This window comes from Rhinolophus ferrumequinum, chromosome 20, assembly GCF_004115265.2.
Source record: "Rhinolophus ferrumequinum isolate MPI-CBG mRhiFer1 chromosome 20, mRhiFer1_v1.p, whole genome shotgun sequence".
Classification (NCBI taxonomy): domain Eukaryota; kingdom Metazoa; phylum Chordata; class Mammalia; order Chiroptera; family Rhinolophidae; genus Rhinolophus; species Rhinolophus ferrumequinum.
In genome coordinates, this window is record NC_046303.1 from 1,839,332 (window position 1) to 1,857,941 (window position 18,610).

Consider the following 18,610-nt stretch of genomic DNA (forward strand, 5'->3'; position numbering starts at 1 on the left):
CCCGTGACACTTTCCGACACAGACCCTCCCTGACCATCCTCTGTGAAGTTCAGAGACCAAGTCCTCCTGTCACCCAATGCTCCAAGCATTATGTCAGCTTTCCAGCAGCTTACTCTTAAGAAAAGATATTCAGAGTTTTATGGATATTCTTTCTTAGAAGAAAGAGTTGAAGGAAATAAATGTGTATTAAATAAATCTGTGATTTCAAATCTACACCTCCTCCTTATATAAAAGTTATGGGTAGATAGGAATATTGTGATTTTTTTTTTTAAAAGAGAGAGAGAGAAAATACAGTCATGGAACCTAATACAGTACCTGAGGCATATTATTTGCAAAATAAATGTACCTGTTTTGTTTCCCTCTTACATTGTGATATATAATGAATGCTATGTACAATTTATTGCCTGTGTGAAGAAAAGGATAGTGAGTCACATCCACTCCCTTCAGAGTATTCAGGGAAGCTGTCCCCAGAGCCTGTCCATAGCCTGAGCCCATCCATGGGCTTGGCCTGCCCACCACTGTGACTGCTGGCGTGACAGAGCCCAGGATTCGGGGGGCCAGTTGTCGTAGCCTTTACCTGGATGCTGACGGCTGTACTCATCTTGATTTTATGTCTTTTAGGGTGAGCTCGAAGTAGTGAACCCCTCATAGAGTTATTTAGAATAGTTTCCTAGATGTTTCCTGGATGGATCTGTGCAGGCTAATTCATGTATAATGTAGGATGGCATATCCACTACCTGTTACTCCATTTGTGCTACCATATGACAATGCAAATAACAACACAAGTAGTTCTTTGTCCTAGCTAATAGGTCACACGGTACAGGCCCATGAAGCGTAGGAGAGGTCATCTGTCTCTCCAGGTCTCTTATCTGTAGCAATGCGATAACAATACTTTCTCAGAGGCTGACTTCCTGACCAGCTCACTGCCTCTTTTCAGTGAGGGCTTGTGAGTTCCTCGTGCTTTTCAAAATGGAAACTGCGGGTGGAAAATCCAACACTATTATCTAAGATGCCTCTTTCCTTCCATGGCACGGTTCTCTAATGATAGCTTACTGAGAAACCATACAATATTGTCATGATAATCTTAATTTAGTAAGTGGAAATGTCCTTCAGCCCCACAGTAAATTTCCTATTGAAAAGACCTTCCGTGGTACTGCCTGCTGATAAGCTCAAGTGCTTACCTGGCAGTCAGAGCTCCAGGCGGCCTGGCCACGCTCCATTCTACCTGAACGCTGAGCTTGTTAACGGAGCATCGTAAGTCATCGAACCAAGAAGTATTTGCTAGGAAATCACTTATCTATTAAAGACAGCGATGACTTCAAAATAGTGAAGGGCCATCACACAACAGGAAAAGTACATGTATTCTGTGTCACATCTGAGAAAAGAAGCACAAAGAAACAGAGCTGTTCAATAGTGGATGAGTCACACTGTAAGACGATAATGGATGTTCCCAAACAATTAGGAGGAGCAGACTCCACCTTCCTTCCATGGAAGCATGCCCGCCACGCTCGGAAGACTGAGCGGGTGATTGATGTCCGCAGGCTCCAACTTGCAAGTCCAAGTGACCCTGAAACCTGAGATCGACCTGGGCACAACACAATATTGACTCTGATTCTTGTATTCTTCAATTAAAAACCAAATCAAACTCATTGCATTCTAATAAAGTTTGAGCTGAAAAGTTAAACAATAAAAGAGCATATAAGTTGATTTTCTCTAGTGGTTTGTGGAAGGATATTTCTTCTGAAGTCAGAATTTCTGAACTATCAGCAAGTTCCTTAACTTTCTGACCCTTGATTTCATTATCCCATACCTGTGAAATGGGGAGGATTATAATATAGCCTCCTCAGTGTTGTTGTGAAGATCAAATGTCAAAGTCTTCGTCAGCACTTGAAGGCAGTGATGATATATACTAAGGTGAATCATTATTCTCTTCAATAAATCATAAATGTCTGCAAAAATCAGATGGTGCATGAAAAAAAAAAGTTTTAGAAGGATTTTAAAGAAAGAAATAACATGATGTTGGTGAGTTGTTGGACAAGAGCGTGTCAAGAGAGCCGGGAGAACTAAGGTGGATTCCCATCCGAGCACCAAAGTCAAGAACTTGAATGGTCATCAGCTAATGTGGAGCCTGGAATCTGATTATGAAGGAAGAGGACAGAGAGTGGCTGACTGATGGCCCCCATGCGATGGAATGTGTAAATTAGCTTCAGGCAGTAATGTGGAAGCTTTTCCTGCAGTCTCTCAGGGAATTCAGGGTCTGGCCTGACTAAAATCTGTAAGGGCATTTGCTTGACAGATAACCATAAAAAGAAATACGCTACAAGAACATGACAAATTAATCTTATTAAACCAAAAGAAGACTTCGTTTTATGCTGAGAATTTTCAGGTACTTGGGATTTCTTAATAAACACTTGGCATGCAAGAAATCACTTTAACTCAGTATTATAATAAATGTGTTCAAAAGGCGAGAGACAGCTTTGTTACCTGGAGAGTAAGGATATTCACTCGGCACATCAGCAGAGACAAATAATAAATACAGATTATGGAAACACACAAATCTAGCCTTTGCTCATGAAAAACGTGAGCAAGTAACTGACAGGAAAAAAATGGCAAATCTAGAAAAAATGGTCCAAGGACCTTCTGGCTCGGTTCATTGAATAAAAGAATATGACCACTTTCTTATTAATAATTCTTGACAGTTTATAACACATGTTCACACTCATTGGTTTCCAAAGTATTTTCACCAACCTAGGAGGAAATGTTTCCATGTTACAGTTAATTAAGTTATTTCCCAAGTCACAGGGTTGAGACCTGAGCTAAGGTCATTTGAATGTGAATTATTTATATGTTACTCTGCACGTCTTGGGGTATTTTCAATAAGCTCCCAAGTATCCCAGCTTCCATGAGCTTTCTCTTTGGTCTGTCTGTTCTACTGCTCCCTGTGTAATCTAATTATTCAGCCCTCGAACATATGCTTGTGTATAAAGAGACCCCAGACTCAGTAACCAAACCAACTGTCGGAAAGCGTCGTGCATTCATCTCTAGAGTGCATTCTCCTTCACTTGCCTCTCCTCTTCAGGGAGACTAGTCTCCTCACCACCCATGGATAAAGTCCGGCTTTCAGGTGTCGAGTCTTTGTCATTGTCATTTCTGATCTTTCCCTGAAAATCCTACCCATCGAGCCAGACCAGCCACAGTCCCCCTCGTCCACGGGAGTGTGCTGACCACCCTGGCTGATGTTTCATTCGCACATGAGACTTGTGCCCACAGCACTCTTGGCCATGGGCCAGACATGGGGGATTTGAGGTCCATGGGAAGGACTTCTGTTTTTATTACGATTGATGAAAAGTCACAGGAACATTTCAGGCCGCTAGTGCATGTGGGGTTATGCCGCCGTGTGCACTGAGGAAATGAAGGGGAGTGAGAGTGGACACCACCCGGTTTACTTCACGATGCCCCCACCTGGCTTCGGCCTGGTTTCCAAATTGGCTTCCACAATGTCTAGAAGCTGTGATCAGTGAGTCTTTGTACCTGGTGGCTTCAATTCCCCAGCATTTGTGGCTCCTTCCCACTGCTGTCAGCGTGGCCTGGAGGAGCCACACTGACCTGTGACAGAAACCCGTTTGCAACCCACCCTGAGTGTAGGGATGGTGGTTCCTGGTGGTCCTCCACTGTTACTTCTCCTCTATTAAATCCATCCCTTCTCTCTCTCTCTCACATGCACATGCACGCACACACACAAAAACATGTATGCACACACACGGGCACACTCACATGCACACACATGCATGCACACATGGGCGCACACATGCATGCACACACACATGCACACACATGCATGCACACATGCACACACGTGGGCACACATGCATGCACACACATATGGGCACACATGCATGCACACACATGCACACAAATGGGCACACATGCACACGCATGGGCACAAACACATGCACACATGCATGCACACACTCATACACACATAGGCACACACATGCATGCACACACGCACACGGGCACACACATTCATGCACACATGCATGCACACACTCGTGCACACATGCACACACACGCATGCACACGGGCACACATGCACACACATTCATGCACACACATGGGCACACACATGCACACATATACATGCACACACATGGGCACACACATGCATCCACATGTATGCACACACATGGGCACACACATGCATCCACATGTATGCACACACATGGGCACACACATGCATGCACACACACACACGGGCACACACATGCACACATGCACAATGGCCTGCTGTGACTGCACAGTTTAACTGGGATCTCAGTGCCCTCCCTCAGGTGACCTTGTCCACCATTCTTCCAGCTCTGTCCCATCTGCAGAATAACAGCTCCGGGCCCACTTCATCCCAGAGTTTTCCTGATATTCTGGTCATGTCCATGCAAATGAACTGACCTTCAGCCCAGGCTTTTTGATGACAGCAGGATCTATTATGTCTTTACGGGGAAAGTTTATCTGTTATGACTTTCCAAACTGTCTCCACTATTCCTTCAAATAAACACCAGGATGGAAGAGGTTCTGCTTGCTGTGTGCTGGCCTCTCCCTGAGAGCAATACTATCGTGTTCTTTGTCACACGCATTGCCATCTGAGACCAGAATCAGCAGGTGAGAAGAAGAAAGGCTGGCATGACCTTGGAATGTTGTACAGAAATCCCCAGTGAGGAAAACAACCGGGAGCCAACCCCATTTCTCTGCCATCTGGGCCTTGGCTGCCTACGCACCCAGCCACTTTGGGACGGATGTGTGGTGCTCACTGTATGTCCAGTTCTAAGACACTTAGCCCATCTTGGGGGCTTCTGAGAAATCTCAAGACCACATAGGGCACGTGACACTAACCCCAGCAACAGTCGTAGGAAGGCAGCAGATTCGGATCTTTCGAATGGCGACTCTGAGGCTGTTCTCGGACGTGCGGAGGCCTCTCCTGGTGAATTCTGTCCCTGTAACCTCACTGAACTGTAGTTTGTCTCTCAGCCATCTCGCGGTGGGCTGAAACTGTAACATCACCCATCAGAGCAGACTCCTGTCCTCGGAGAGGCTGTGTCCTGGGGAAGCAGACTTCCCACGAGGTCCCTAATGGAGGCAAGAAATGGGAGGAATCAGAAGAGTGACAGCGTCTCTAACCCCTCGATAACTGACAATTTAACGAAATGAGGCGTTTTGGTTAATGCCAGCTTTTAACTCAGAATTAGTTACATATTGACCGACATACTGTATGTCCCCCTATGGGACAGGCCTTTGTCATTCTCCCTGGACTACCATCAGATCCATGAGGGGTCCTCCAGTTTCCAGATTCTCCCCTCGACCTGAATTCCATGGTGCTCTGTATAACAACTGCTTTGTGTCACTCTCCCCGTTAAAGATGGTAGATGCCTTCCTGCCGTGTTTAGATTAAGCCACGCGTAGATAAGCGTGACCCAGAGAAAACAAAACCAGATCAGGGACCTGCATCATGCAGGCGCCTGCTTCCTCAAACTCCTCACTCATGTTGTGCCGTTAAGTCAGGCTGTCCGTGGCTGTGGGTCCCTCCCCTGCACCGCCCAGCTTGGTCCTACCGGCCCTTGGAGGTTTATTTCAGTGTCGTCTACTTCAAGGAGCCCCCAGGCGGGTTCAGGTATCCTCCGTTTTCTAGTGTTCTGTGTGCTTTCCTAGGCATGGTTGAATTGGCATGGCCTTTTTGCTTTCTGTTTCCCCCTTTGGGTGAGATATTCTTGATGAAAAGAGCACTTCTTACTTATCAAGATGTCTCTAGCATCAGGCCTGGTGCTGACATTCCCAGATGCTCAGCAAGGTTTATGGAATTTAATTAAATTCTAAATAGGTAATGTTTCCCGTATTTGGCTTGAATCTATTCTGCTAGAGTCAAAACCAGTCACAGGTTGGCAGCTCAGGGCTGACTGAGTCACACTGTGTCACAAGAGGCGGCGTGAGCAATGAGGTGACACGGGCTCCAGTCTGAGCAACAAAATGGGGGACAGAGCTGGGAATTGTTAGCTTTCAACAGCGAGTCATGACTAAATTCTTGTGTATATAGCGCAGAGAGCGGGTCAGTCAATAATTCCAGAAGCTTCTCAGTGGTTCTCAGTCTGGATTAAAGGAAGGCAGTGCAGACACCCCACACAGTCTGATGGAAGAATAGATTCTGCAGGGCAGTGGGCGTGCCCGAGAAGGCGTGTCCAGATCGGCTGGGGCGTGCTGGCCCCGGTACCCAGGCACGTCACGTCATCGCTCTGCGAGAAAACAATGTTCACTTGTAAAATGTGGGTTTTACATTTGATGATTCTTATGTTTTCACACGACCCTGAGCTTTGCTGAGTGTGCAGTTGTAATTATGTAAGTGCCATCCACCCCTGTCCATAATCAGGGAGCCGCATGGCCCGGTCCCCTCTTTGTCTAATTTGTCACTGCACGGTGTGAGGAGTAGCGGCGTCAGGCTCAGTGCCCCGTCCTCCGTGTGTATGACTGAGTATCATCACGTTAACCCCACAAAGGCTACTGCTCTCCTCATTGTACAGGTGAATGGAGTCCAGAATGTTGAAATAAATTGCCAAGTTTGGTAGCCATTTAGTCTATAAAATTATTTGAGGTCCTCTCTGGATCAAATTTATATTTAGTTCAGAAATATAACAATATCCTGTCTTCAAAGGTATCTCCTTGCAAAGCAACAATAACGATACTAGTAATAACTACGACGTCTCCCGTGCCCGTGGGCGGGCCTTAGCGGGAATCGTGATGCTGGCGCCCCCCTGATGCCCCACTTGGGGGAACACTCGTGGAGCGAGTACTGCCCGACCCGGCCTTTGCCAGCCCTCCAGGAGCTCACAGCCCTCTGTGAGATGAGCTATCTCCATTTGTCACTCGAATGTCACTAAGCTCTCAGTCTCAGATTTCTCATCTATGAAAGGAAATGCTTCAGTGAGATTGATCTTTAAGATTTCTTCCAGCTATTATATTAAGCTAACACATTTGCATTTTAATTACAGTTCAAACTCCCAGGCTGAAAATTCGTGACTCTGTTCTGATTTTTGGATAGAGGACATGTAGTCACTTGCAAAACCACACAGATAAATGGGGCTCATGCTTACTTTTATAAAGTTACAAAATCGCCTTTTAATAAAGTTACCCACATGTCCTCTTTTTGTATGAATCCTGGAGTTAGAAACCATATTAAAAATTACCCCACTGAGTTGCTAGGCATAAAGAAGGGGAAACAGTCCCTTTCCTTAATACTAGCTAGCTAACAGCATTAAGGTAAACAGATTAGAATTATCATAAAAGGAATCTGAAAATAAAAGAAATAGCCAACTACCACGTGAATGTTTTATTTTACTAGGTGTAGATTCTCTACAGTCTTGTTTTAAATTACTTTCAGGTGTACAAAACAATATGATTAGACATTTACAACCCTTACAAAGTGATGACCCCCCCAAGTCTGCTACCCACCTGACATCACATCATACGCAGCTATCACAGCACCATTGACTGTATTCCCTATGCTGTACTGGACGTCCCGTGAATACATGCATATACATGTATATATAGGTATGTACATATATGTATATTTAATTGTAGTTGGCATTCTATATTATTTTATATTAGTTTCAGGCATACAGCGCAGTAGTTAGGCATTTATATAATTTATGAAGTGATCCTTGATAAGTCTCATACTCATCTGACACTATACATAGTTTTTACAACATTATTGACTATATTCCCCATACTGTATTTCACATCTCCATGACTATGACTGTTTTCTGACTACCAATTTGTACTTCTAATCCATTCACCTTCTCACCCATCCCCCAACGCCCCTCCCATCTGGCAACCATCAGTTTGTTCTCTGCATCTATGAGTCTGTTTGTTTCATTTATTCATTTATTCTTTTCTTTAGATTCCACATATAAGTGAGATCATTTGGTATTTGTCTTTTTCAGTCTGACTTATATCACTTAGCATAATATCCTCTACTTCCATCCATGTTGTCACAAATAGTAAGATTTTATTCTTTTTTACAGCAGAGTAATACTCCATTGTGTAAATGTACCACAATTTCTTTATCCAGTCGTCTATTGATGGGCATTTAAGTTGTTTCCATGTCTTGGTTATTGCAAGTAATGCTGCAATGAACATAAGGGTGCATATATTTTCTCAAATTAGTGTTTTGGATTTCTTTGGATAAGTACCCAGGAGTGGAATTGGTGGGTCATAAGGTAGTTCTATTTTTAATTCTTTGAGGAACCTCCATACCGTTTTCCATAGTGGCTGCACCAATTTACAATCCCACCAACAGCACACATGGGTTCCCTTTTCTCCACATCCTTTCCAGCACTTGTTTGTTGATTTATAGATGGCCATTCTGACGTGTGAGGTGATATCTCATTGTGGTTTTATTTGCATTTCTCTGATGATTAGTGATGTTGAACATCTTTTCATATGTTTATTGGCCATCTGTATGTCCTCTTTGGAGAAATGTCTATTCAGGTCCTCTGCCCATTTTTTTATTGGATTGTTTGGGGGTTTTTTTTTGGTGTTGAGTTGCATGAGTTTTATATAGATTTTGGATGTTAACCCCTTATCAGATGTACCACTTGCAAATATCTTCTCCCATTCAGTAAGATGTGTTTTTGTTTTGTTGGTTTTTTAGTTTGAGGTAGTCCCATTTGTTTATTTTTCCTTTTTGTTTCCCTTGCCCAAAGAGATATATCAGTAAAAATATTACTAAGGATAATGTCTGAGAGTTTACTTCCTATGTTTCCTTCTAGGAGTTTTATGGTTTTGGGTCTTACGTTTAAGTCTTAATCCACTTTGAGTTATTCTTGTATATGGCATAAGAAGGTGGTCTGGTTTCATTTTTTTTTTGCATGTAGCTCTTCAGTTTTCCCAGCACCATTTATTAAATAGACTGTCTTTACCCCAATGCAGTAGTCCTATATTGAGGTATAGTTGATATTCAATACACTGTATACAAAGTATACAATGTGTCATCAGTGAGGTGATATGTGCAAAGTGCTTAATGGCGTGCATAGAACACACTAATTCTCTGTGAATCTTAGCTCATTAACAATAATAATAATAATAGTAATAATGGTAATGGTAAAATTTCTAGTCCTGGCCTCACAAATCATGAAATGGATGTTTCCATCAGCAGCCACAGTCTGCTGTGGCCCCGTGGTACCATGTGCTCCTTTCCTGCCCTAAAACCACTTATCTGCATGCCCGTCCCACCAGCTAGACTGGGCAACAGGAGGTTTGCACTTATATCTCTGTTTTGGGAGTGAGATCACTGGGAGGGACTGCACGGTAACTACTCGGGGAGATCTCAGAGAGCAAGAGAAACCTACTTAGAGTTCTGTGCTCAAGGGCGCAGTGCTCTATTAAGGAAATGAAAGTCGGGACACAAAATAAAACACGAATACAGAATTGACTAAAAGCGGGGGAGAAGCTAGAAGGGCCCCAACCTCAGGATAGAATCTGTGGGTGAAGTGCCTTGGAAAGCTGCACTCTCCATCAGAGTCAGGCTTCAGCATTAGATTATAACAAGAATTAGGAAGCTTTGGAAGCTTCCATTATCCTCAGCCCTTCCTGCCCCTCTGGGACTGATGACCCCAGGGCGTGAGACCAGGGCCGTCTGCTCTGCTGTGGCCTGGCCTGGACGCTTCCCTCTGTTGCAGCACTCTTCTCGTCCCACTCACTTGCTGGAACCTCGGATGCCTTTACTGGTGATTTGTTTTTATAGAATGCTGTCTTCTTTCTGAGATGGTCTGTGGGGACAGTGGCACCCTGTCTCTAACCTGAGTCATAGGCATCAGCGTCCTCTTAGAAACCACTTTCTTTGCCCAGTGTGACTTGAAGAGAGGAAGTTCATCACATCTTATTATCAAAGCAGAAGTTGGGACCATCAGGACACCTGGTTGATGAGTTAGCACATGTGTGCTGGGGTACATGTACAGTGCGTGGCATCTATGTCTCATCACCTGAGGTCATCGTCAAATCCTGCCTTAAAAGACCCTTCTAGGTCGGGTTATATTTAGATATTAGGGCCAGGACATATCGGTGGAGATCTTGGTCCCGGGAGTGAACAAAGGTAGTCAGAAAACTTCTCTTTCAGAAGTTCAGGATCATTGGCTCCTGGCTGTGCTGTGCTTTCTGGCTCACAGCTCAGTGTCACCAAGCCCAGAGTCAGCTGGATGCGAGAGGGGCTCAGGAACATTCCACGCTTATCACTTTTCTTTAGCAGCAGGACAGATCATGGCCCAATGGTCTCCTCGTCTGAGTAATATTCAAAACCTGCTCCAAGACTCTGAAATAACTTGAAAGATAAAGGGATTTCTAACACATTAGTCAGGTCATCCTTCATTTCTTTGACAGGTTAAAAAGCCACGCTTTTCCTTTTAGAGTGGATATTTCAGAGACTCAGAGAAAGCAAAAAAAGGAGGAGGGTTTTAAATGATTTCTGAGGACAGAAAGTATGACCTCCTGAGTCTCCTTTTAGTAAATTATGTAGCGTGTATGTGGCAGGCAGTTACCCACGTTTGCAACATTTTCTATAATATTTCAAATGTGTATCGATTGGTTATGTAGTAAATAGGAAGGAAATGGCTATGTGAGGAAACAGAGAGTGTTCCTCCAAATTACCTCTGGAAGTTACCACCTGGTTTGGTCTCTTATTATTCTTAAAGGTCCAATAATTATTTGAAAATGGGTGGCACGGTAATTGCTACTTTAAAGTTATCTATTCCAATTACTTCCCCTAATGATGTGGTCTCCAACCTAAAACATATTTCTATTTTTGTTCTTCAATTTCGATTATTTTATGTGAGTCCTCTTTTCCTAGTCTCCGTGTGTGTACCTGCTTCCCTCAAAGTACCTTGAGTATTGGGTCGGTGATGGGCTCACAAGAGCAAGAGCGTCAGCCATTGTGTAGATTTGTGAAGAGAAGTGATTAAGCAGTGTGAAGCCTTTTCTCTGGCAAGTTAATTCCTACCACTTATAAAACACATGTAGTGAGTAGTTACTTTAGGAAGAAGCCATCTTGTTAGGTGCTGTGGAAAGTTAAATGGAATCTTCCCTTTAGGGTTTACTCACAGGTGAAGATACAGATGTAGCTATGGACACAGACACAGACGTAGATGATACAGCTACATAGATAGCATAGCATAGCTAGAGATATAGACGTAGACATAGATACACGCGATGTAGAAAGTGATAGCAACCAGGTTGTAATCTGCCACTTTGAGTCACAAAATTTGATCCAGGGGCAGGCAGGGTTGTTGGTTTTTGTTGTGATGGTGGTAAAAATAATCATAATACACAGTTTACCCTTTTTAAGCGTGCACTTCTGTCATGAAGAGCAGTCACACTGTCGTGCAGCCGTCCCCACCTTCCAGCTCCCTCACTTTCTTACTTTCCAAACTGAAACTCGGACCCCATTAAACACTAACCTCCATTCCCCTCTCCTCCCACCATTCTACTTTCTGTCCCTATGAATCTGACCACTCCAGCAGTCTTGTGTGTGGAATCACACTATTCATCCTTTGTCACTGGCTGATTTCACTTAGCATAACATACCCAAGGTTGAGACAGATTTTAACTTCCCAGTGATCACCATTCCACCATTCCTTTTCACCTCCATCAATCAGCTCCCACCCTCCACGCCAATGGGACTTTTGAACATATCTTTTAAGGAAGCCATTTGTTTTCATATCCAGGAAAATGGCATCTGCCAAACATACGACTAAATCAGTTTGTTCTGTGACTAAGTTCACCTTTGTAAAAGACATTCCTAGTGCGTTCACTCCCTAATCCTAACCCTAATTATGGGAAAATTTACCTTCCATTTTATACAGTTCTTCATTGTTTGAAATTTTTGTGAAAATACTTATATTTTTTTATTTCATGGTACTAGTTTAAAACGGAGATTTATTCTTTAGGATATGAATTGTGTTTCACAGTGGTTTCAGTTCCAATAAATGCTGTGGTGTTCCCACATTTCACTAGGCACCTATTCAAGTATTCAAAGTGTCTAGAAATTTATATCCTAGCTCAAATATATTTTAACTTACCCCCAACCTGTTGTGGCTGAAACTCTGATTCTGTCCCAGGCTGTGACAGCTGAGTGGGATGTGCTGTCCTGGTCCTCGCAGATGAGCGCTCGAGCGTAGGTGGCCAGGAAGCACCTGTGGAGGGGGCCCTCTGGGATGCAGGCAGCCCCGCACTTTGCCCTGCAATTCTAGCATGTCCTGGATGAGGAGGTTGCAACCCTCCTCCAGCTTTTCCTGCTCAGACAACAGAGCGAATGGCATCCGGGTTCTTGCCTAAGAAAGAAATGACTTTGTTGTACTTAAAAAGTGTATGTTCTGTTTCTCCTCTCATCAACCGTCCTGGGCGGCTCCCTCTCTCCTTGCGTCTTTTATGCTAAAAGCTAAACGTGGAGGAGAACACCCTGTCTCTTGGCTTCTCACATTCACCATACGCTCAGTATCTTCCTTGTCGAAATACATTATCATCGTCAAGCATTTTCTCGTACTTTTCATCTCTACTCTTGTCCACAGCAAGCATGACCAGGTTTTCAGCGCCAAGAACATCAAGCGTCCACAGCGCAGCGCCAGTTCCCACGTGCCTGACAGGGCATGTCAGCCTGGAGCTGGTCTGAAGCTCTGTGCCCTTTTCGTAGTGATGGTGGGGTGAGGCTTCATCAAGCAGCTGCAGACTCATGCCAGGAGACTGAGGTGGCGCCTGCCAGGTTTGTCCCTAGGAAGGGGCTGCCTGTGTACTGAGCCCTGCCAGCGCTGATGCGCTTCCTCGGTTCTTCGCCTTTGAAGTTTTTGCCCGCAGAAAATTCTGACGTTTGGAGGTGTCGTTAGAGTCACCACGGGGAAGCAGTCACGGCTTTGCGACCTTTCTGCCTTGTGCTTGGATAAGGGCCTTGTCCACTGGGTCTGATGTGCCGTGAAGACAACAGGGTTCAGTGTTTCAGATCCAGTGGGCGGGTGATGGACAAGACGACGTTACTCTCAGAGAGTCCATCTCAGTTCTGGCCTGAGTGCACAGAGAAAGCGTATTTGCCTGGTTCAGAAATGATGGAATTCTCTCATTCTTACCGAACTCTTTTTAAAAATTGTGCTTGAAATCAATTGCCATCCTCTCTCTGTTGAGCTGGTTGTTCCTCCATCACCACTCAGTGAAACCGACAGCCCCGTTGTAGCCTTGAGCTTCAGAATTTAATGCCTCCACACTGAGGAGGCATTCCGTGAAGAGCCAACTCCAACGTCAAGTTCTAAACGTTTCTCTCCACACGTAGTTTCTTTTCCAAGCTATAAATCCTAACAGTGGCTGCCAGTTTCACATTCTGGAAGTTTCCTGATCAAGTACAGGTGATGAAAAGATTGCTTTTCTTATGGATCAATGCTGCAATTGTCTCAACTCTGCTGTTTGGCAGCTGTATGAGCTCTAGTAAACCCCTCAGCTCTCCAGATCTGTTTACCTATAGAATGGAAATAAGCACGTGTGAGGCACAATTTTCTTTTAAGGAATAAAATCAGAGATGGTTTGATGTAGAAAGCTGTGGTGTCTTTAATTTACCATCACTCGAGAGCCATTTTGTTGAAATAAAGAAATCTCTTAAAAATACAAAATCAGTGTTCTGCTCCTGGATCTTTTCATTGATCAAATAAAGCAAAATCTTTAATTTATATTTGTTAAGGTTGTTGTTTTACATGGTGAGATGAATGGAATTGAAATATATATGTTAAAATCTGATGTATATCATATATTGTATCTGACGTTACATATTTTATTTAACATATAAACATATCATCCCATAATTATAGTAATAGTAGTATATTTTATGCATTAAATACCATGTATTGTACTTAACATCTTATGCTAGTAACATTATTTAAAGATTCATAGAATTTAAATTTTTAACATTTGACATTATTTAATTTTGAATACATTCTCATGAAGTTTTCCATGTGAAATATTACTGTTAAAGTAATATTAGTAAAAGCTTCATTTATAGCCAATGTTACAGTGTTAAGATGACCTAAACTAGGTCATTTATGTTCTTTGGCTATTAATGGAAGTATCTACGTCAAACTATGGATTAACTGTTGAGAGTATGTTGGTCTTTCATTTAAATGAGTCAGGCAATCCATTTATCCAAATGAGATGTTTCCTCTAAAATTGATGTGTGAGTTGATTCAGTTGCCAATATTGACTAGTCAGGCATTAGGAGATACATTGTAGAACTGACAGATGTTTTTTTTTAAAAAAAAGCTTAGTGTTCTTTACATTTTTTCTATATTTTTTATGCAAAAACAATTGCCTCCCCAAAATTCAAAATATGGCATCTTAAAGTAACATGTTTGAAATGAGTATTGCCTGCATGGTCTTTGTGATACAGTGTGTTAAACCCTTTTGAACTGTAGAGTAGCAGTTGGTCAGCTTTCCCCGTGGACGGAGCGTGCAGCAGTAAGAAGGCCTCCATGTACTTGCTGAGTATGTGAACTCTCAGTTCTCCTGGGACACGGTCAGGCTACTGTGTGAGACAACTGAGCCTGTACAGGCGGAGTCCCCGTCCCAGCAGGAGCTGACTGTGTTAAACATGCCTTGTTCTGCGTAATGAATGGAAGGAATCTTAAATCAGTCCATACTTGCACACACTCATCTTGAATAGCTGTAAGCAACACTGGAAAATAGTTCCATTATTGCATTCTGGAGAATTCACACACGGAGGGGGCCAAAAAACTGAATACACATTTTAAGAAAGGAAACAACTGTATTCAAATTAAATATATAAACAAATTATGTAAATAAAACTCAATATATACCGATAACAAAAGATGACTCCAAGTCGTGTATACATTTTTTGGCACCCCGGTTGTATTTGCTCTGACTGTCCGATTCCCCACTAAACATTCACCTTGAACCTCAGCTGTGCTGAGCTTCCAGAGATGGGACCACCAGCGAGCATTAAGAACTGCTCTCATTCCCCTCCGTAGCTAATCAATTGACCCATAATTCGAAACCCAGAGACTGTTATCAGTTTGCTCCCTCACACCCAGGTGTCAGCTCCTGTGCTGTTGGCTGAGTCTGTCTTGCGAAGCGTCCTGCTCCCAGGACAGCTACTCAGTGGCACTGAAGACCATATAAGAGGACAGAAAGCAACGGAGTGGGGTGAGGACACCACCTGAACGGCGTGTCGCTGTGCTGTCTTCAGACGGCTCAGGAGGCAGGCAGGTGTCTGCATGGGAGGCAGGGACAACTGCTGGGACATGGAGGCAGCGACTTAGACGCTGGATTCATGGCAGACATTGAACATTAGTCTCGACACTTGTTCAGGAATGTTTTCGGGGAAGTCTTCATTATAAGGTATGAGCAAGGCTACGTATGCCCCACGATACAAGACCTATTGGTGATTCCGGTCCCAAAGGCGGTGGAGAACTCAGAGATCTCTCTCTGGTCAGAATGGCACAGGGCATCAGTGGAAGTGTGAGGAGTCAGATAAACTCGCGTGGATGTAGGGCAACCTCCCTAATGAGCATGGCTAGTGTGAAGACCACTGTATCAACCTGGTTCAACCAGGAGACAGAAATTTTCAAAGGGAAACTTTCACATACGCTCAATAGAATTTTGACCCAGGAATTATTAACCTCTCAGAGATGAGCGATTACAGAGATGGAAAGAGAACTCGGAAGGGTACGATATGGCTGAGGTGAGTGCTCGCGGAAGGAAAAGCTTGGAAGGGATCTGCCTCCAAGGCTGGACCTTGGTGGACATGCATTGGCAGTTCAGTGGTGGGCAGAGATGGGTTGCCATGGCCAGACGTGGCCACGCTCACTGCGCAAGCAGGAGGCAGCCTCACCTGTAGTAAGCAGAGGACGGCAGGAGCTTCCGGAGGTTCCAGATGTGGAACGCATAGGGTCTGCGTTGGGAGGACCAGGAACGGGGTCACCAGGGCTGTGCACACTTGTGCCAAGAGACTGTGTGCTGAGTGTGGCTGGGCAGAGCGCCACCACATTGTCCCATCGCACACGCCACTGATGACCACGCAGTGCAGCAGGAGAGAAACAGTAGAAAAGCAGAGCAGAGTGGAGCACTGGGAGGTGGCAGAGTCCCTCCCGCCGAGTCCCTCCAGCGCCCCCTACTGCGAACGTTTAACAGCGTCGCACACACTGCTGGGACACCCTCCAACGGAAGTCCCAGAATCCTATTCAGCTGTGGTTCTTCTGTTATCTCACTGGGGACACTCAACAAGTCACTTCTCTCTCTGACCTTCGTCTTGCTCATCTAAAACTGGTTAAAAGCCTTATTAGATCTACCAAAGCTTTACTTTCCAAGACCTCTGCTGCTTAAAGCACATTTATATGTTTTGTGAAAGTGAAACAAAAATAGGATTCATATGACGAGTGATTTAAAAAATTTTGCGGAAATATAATAGGATATGAAAAAGGTGAAGGAAATTACACGTTTGAATTGTACACGCACTTCAAATTTCACATGTGCACAAGGGAATGATCAGATGTGTGCCTCTCCTGTGGTCTCATAGGACTAGCATAAGCTCCAAGGTAGTGAGCTTGTTTGAATTTATTTGTTTGTTTTGACATAGCTGATATGACACATATCATACAAATAGTAGAACACATAAGTCTATATGTGTCGTTTGATTATTATTATTTTAGCATTGTTTCCAAGTTTAGCATTAATTACTATTTTTCTAATTTATGTTATTGGACGAACAGAGGATGCTGGTCTTATGTCATTTCTTACTGTCATATGATGGGAAGCTAATTTCTGTATTTCCAAATTTTCTTTTGTTTCCTAAACAGATGAAAATACCTGTTTGGGAAAGATTCCAAATTCCTCCTGATATCCTTGTGTTTCTGCATGTCTGGACTATACATAATTTTCCTTCATTGGTCATAACTATCACTGGATGAAATGTCCAACACCCAATATCAAAGTCTGGTCTATCTACACAGCAAGATCCTGCCTCTCATCTAGACAAGTAAAAAGTGTTCAATTCTAAGAATTCATGTCAGTGGAGCTACCTCTTCTTGAACACATATGAAATTTCCTTCTCCAAATTTAGTACAATTACCACCAGACTAGAGTTTACTTTCTGTCATCTCTACTTAGATTTTCTGTTCTGTCCAGTTAATTATATAAGCTATGTGATTAACTGGCTTGTATGCTATTTTTCTTCTTCTGATACTAGTGCATTTAAGTGTACTCCCAACTGATTACCTAGAAATTATATCCTGCATGCTTAACAGGCCAAATTCTACATAGAATCAGTGACTTTTCTCTCCATAAGTATGACCCACAAGTACAAACGGTGGAGAGGAAAACTATTTCTGATTATGCTCTTCTCTCTACTTGTTGGTTTCTGATACCAAACATTTTCTTTCTTTACTTTTTTAATTCTAGAAGACATTATTTTTTAATTCTAGAAGATATTATTTTTTATGCACTTCATTTCTTTTCTCTTTTTCCTTCCTTCCTTCCTTCCTTCCTTCCTTCCTTCCTCCCTCCCTCCTTCCCTCCCTCCCTCCCTTCCTTCCTTCCTTCATTTTCAGAAGTTAGAGATATCCTCAAACTATTTACTTTGTCCTCCAGATCTCTTAATCTCCCTTTCATCTTTCCTCCTTCCTTATCCCTATGGGATACATTCTGGTAAAGCTTCCTCATCTGTCATCTGGTTCATGAATTCTCTTTGCAGCTGTCTTCAATCTGTTAGTGTACCTAGGTATTAACTTCCGAATTTCAATTATTGTATTTTTTTCACATACAGATGTTCTGTTTAATTTTTTTTAATATTTTTTAGGTTATGTTGATAGTTTTACATTTCCTGTAGACACATGAAAGTTTTATTTATTCAAACAGTGTTAACACTCACTGTTGTTCGATCATACCTATTTATTCAATTATTTGATTTATTTGTCAATTTATTTGTGCTGCTTCTTATTCCTGCTTGCTCACGATGTCTTGTCTCCCCATGTGATTGTGTAGTTTTACTATTGTGTCCTGCAGATTTACTGTCAAATCAGTCTTGATGCTTCTCAACCTCCTCAGAATCACTGGCATAGTTTGGCCATTGTGATTTTTTCCTTGATTTACACACCAGCTTTGGCCTTATCATCTGCATTCCACCTTATCTTCCACACTAAGGACAATATACATTTTTTAAATACAAGTCTGATCACTTTTCTGCCTTCCTACACTGTTTACTGGTCCTCATAACATATACAGTAGAATTAAGGTGCTTTGCGATCTGAGCCCTACTTACCATCCCAGCTTTGTGTTTTCCTCTCTCCTTAGTAAACACTAAGCCACAGTAGCACCAAGCTCCTTGATGCTCCCTAACACGATGAGATATGCTCTCATTATCTCTTGCCTTGCCTGAGCTTTTATGTCTTCCAGAAGATAATTCTTTCTCTTGTATACCTGGAAAGCTACTGCACATCCTTCAGGATTCATTTTGTACCACTTCTGTTTTCTTGTTTCTGATCCTATAAAACGAGGTAATCATTACTGTCTCCTGTCTGCCCCCCAGAATCGC